Here is a 3,903-nt window from a genome sequence, read left to right on the forward strand (position 1 = left end):
CCCCCGGGGCATTCCCGAAAACATTTCATCGGGATAATTTTTAACGGTGTCTAGAAATCCTACACATTGCAAAAAAAAGTCGAAAACAAAAAACAAACAAAAAAACAGAAAGTTCGCCCGAGCATTGTTATTTTGTGGGTGTGGGTCGTGCGCAATTCTTCGCTGCTGGATGTTGCAATGCCTCGTGTGTTTGTAGGGAAAGGGGGAGTGGGGTGGTGGTACATATTATCCAGCATTATCGGACACCTCCCACAACAGGTAATTTTCTCCGAAAACGTACAATGATGACAGCAATAAATAAATAAACGCGTAATTGGTCACATCTCTCCCCAGCCCAGCGGCGCAGAGGGTTCGACTTGAACCCCGTCCCGCCCACGCCACAGCACGCCGGCCGAGCAGCAGCAGCGAGCCGCGCGCAGAGTTTTCCCTTTCCGCCCCCTCTCTGAACGGACCAGTTGGCGAGGAACCATTCAGGAGTCGCCAGCGCGGGCCGGGCGGTACCGTCGGCAGCACAGCCAGCGCAGCCCTGAAAAGCGTGCAAAGCGAAGCGCGAAGCGCGCGACGACCCTCCACCTCCAGCGCTCCGTGGGGAGGAGGCGGCAGTCCCGGCTCAGCTCCCAGTCCACTCAATCCTCACACTCAGCTCAGTTTGATGTGGGTGGAGAGGGAGGAGAGGGGTGGAGTCCTGCTAGTCTCGCAAACTCTAGGAAAAGGGGGGAGGGAGGCAGACGAGAAGAGAAGGAACGGACCATTTTCACGACGAAGCGAGGCCCGTTGAGCTAATCCGTCCGCACCCGCGCAGGAGATAAGATTATACTAGTTGCGTGCTGAATGCTTTTAACAGGACCATTTTAGACTTAGAGGCATTTATTGGCAATTGCGAAATAATGCATTTCCCAGCTGCAAAGAATGCTATCGAATTGCAACGAACACTCTACTCACTTTATGCATTGTACTGTGCATACATACATGCAGAATTTTATACAGCTATAAATATGCACAAGTTTTAAACATATTTATGTACAACTTGTGCATAATATGCACAAAATGTACATGATTATGCATAAAATTGTGAATAATATTATGGCTGTATGAAATCCTGCATGTTTTATGCACAACACAATGCGTAAGGATTTAATGTGTAAGGGCAATTATTGCGAAAATATTGTTCCAATAAATCTTGATAAAAAGGAATAGTAGATGAGAATAAACTCGCTGACTGGCCGCTATGAGAAAGTAGTTTCAGCCTTTCCGATTCTCTGAAGTCTACAGAGGAGGGAGCTGGTTGGACCGAACTAGACAGTTTCTCATACACCATCGACTCGCCAAGCCGCAAGGCTACCTCGGTAAAGACAAAACTGGAGAGCTTTCTTTCCTTTTTACCACTGTTTCAAAATAGCTTGGAAGAGCGCGTTCAGCATTTTATTTTTTTCATTTCATTTGGTTTCATTTTTTGCAAACGGTTAGCAACGAAGTGCGCACAGTCCGTGGGTCCTGGCTGTTGTCCGGCTGTCAGCCTGTCCTACAGGCGAGAGGAGCTAAAGCGCCGCGACGGCCGTGACAAGTAAGTGAACTGCGCCTGGAGGAGACGGAGGGCGGATAGCGGCGGACAGCTCCGGGCGACAACCGGAATTCGAACCTCGCGCGGCGGTGCGAAGAGGACGTGCTCCTATTTTCATTTTATTTCTTCCCAGCGAAGTACGACAGTTCCCTTATTTGCCTTTTCACTAACCCTGCAACGTTTCTTCATGGATATGTTTAGCCTCGTTGTAATTTTGATAAATTGAACATAGTTTTGTTTTGTTGTGGGACAGAGAGCACGAAACCACAGCACACGCTGTGTGTAACCCACCTTTCTGGACTTTAGGAGAGGGGTTAGGTCTTGCCAGTGGCGAAAAAGGAGAAAATCTGATGAGAGGGGAGGGAGAAGGGGTAGGTCCAGGAGGGAGGAGGGGGCAGGGGGGAGAGGAGGCTGTCGCTACTCCAGGAATGGAGACGTCATCTTCGGCACGTGGCGCAACACACGCAGTGTCGCTGCTTGATGATGGACAGCCATACGAGCGAGGGGGCGCGAGCGGTAGGGAGAGGGAGGGGGGAGGGGAGGACTTTTCCGTTATCTTATTGTGGAAGATGATATTTACAATTTGGACCAATGACATGAAAAGTTCACTTTCCTTCATCGAAAAAATACCCCTTTAAATAATTATTGCAAAGAAATTCTTTGCAAATTCTTTGAAAGTTGCAGATGATTTAAATATACGTGGTGGTTGTTGTGTTAAACGTTACAAAATTCACACTAAAATTTCGCTGAGAAATATAGTGTTCTAGTGTTCAATTGACGTGCACGTGCTCAATCCAACCGTGTGATTATAGCACACTGTTGGAATTTCAAAATAACTATAACAGCGTAAATAACCTTAAGGGACTTGCGCATAAGTGTTAAGTCTTGGCGCCCTGGCTAACGCCTTGCGGTTAGGCATATGCTTATCGTTCTGTGCAGCGCAGTCGTGCGGGTGGCCTACGCTAGGCTCCACAGGGGACCTGGGCCGGCCGCCGCCGCCGGGCCCCACGGGAGGCCCGTCAAAGGGCGTCTCCTCCTCCTCCCCCCACCACCGTCGTCCTTCCCTAGGGCGCGGGCCTGCGGCCAACGTGACCCCGGGTAGGGCACAACCAGGACCCTTTGCCCAGCCTTGGCGTGGTCGGGTCTTGGCCGCGCCCGCCCTGCTCCATAAGATTCTCTCCGAATGGGATTTAATTTCGCCGCAGCAGCAGCGTATCGCGGTGAGGCGACCGGAGGTTGGGCAGCGGCCAGGGGAGTGGTATTCAGCCGGGTGGGCCGCCCAGACTACCACTAGTAGGCATTTCCGAATTGGTCGGCGGCAGGGGAAAAGGGAGGAGGGGGTCGGACAGGTTGCCGTCCACCGTTTGAATGGCGGCCGATGTGTCCGAGAGCAAGAGGGCAGCTCTCTGCTCCAGAAACAGACCACGGCCGTAATGGCCAGCCGCCGTTACATCAATGCTACCGGACACGGACACACGGACACGGACACACACACACACGCACACACACACACCAAAGCTTGAAACCAAACCTTGTGTTTTCTCAATGTCCTGCGACACATACCAGAACACCATGCCGTTCCTGATTGTATAAACCTCCGTGTTCAATAGACGGCCGTACCGAGAAGAGGTGAATGACACTAGAGCACGTGGCGCTTCATCCTGTTAAACTAGAATCAGTAGGCGTTTTAGTGTCTTCTGTTTTTTTTTTCTTCTTTTTCGTTCCAGCTGAGACCTTGACCGTCTAGGGTCCTCTTCTTTGACGATGACACGTCACCGCGTTCAAGTTTTTTCCGTCTTCCGCTGGGGTCCTCCCTCCTGAAGGAAGCATGCATCAACTCGCATCACGTTCAAAGGAGTAATTCAGGCTATTTAAAAAAAAAAGTGAAAACGAATAATCACTGCTCTCTTTCCTCCAAGCCGACATGAGAAGTTAACTCCATGACAATTGTCATGAGTAAGGTTTTGTCAATTTGTAGCCTCTCCAGTTATGTCAAAGGGGATAGAAACTGATCACACAACACTTGGTCCCTTAATCTTAAAAGGTACTTTTATAATAGTGTTTGTGTCCGTATACAGAAACAGTACTCTGCAAACCCAAGTGTGTAAGTGTGGATTCAGAGTTCACGAAACGCAAGCGTTATTTTCACGCCAGGCGTGATTTTCACGCTTCGTAAGCTTCACGCAGCCAATCAGGGATCGACTTTCATCACGCCGGGCGTGAAAATCACGCTTTGCGTGAGAATCACGCTCGCTTTTAGGGAACTCTGAATCCACCTTAATACTTGGACGCAAGCACACTTGTCTTGAATACCGTCTCTCTATTCATGCATGTTTATGTTG

The sequence above is a fragment of the Frankliniella occidentalis genome, unplaced genomic scaffold (genome assembly GCF_000697945.3).
Source record: "Frankliniella occidentalis isolate FOCC.00 unplaced genomic scaffold, Focc_3.1 Scaffold6, whole genome shotgun sequence".
NCBI lineage: Eukaryota > Metazoa > Arthropoda > Insecta > Thysanoptera > Thripidae > Frankliniella > Frankliniella occidentalis.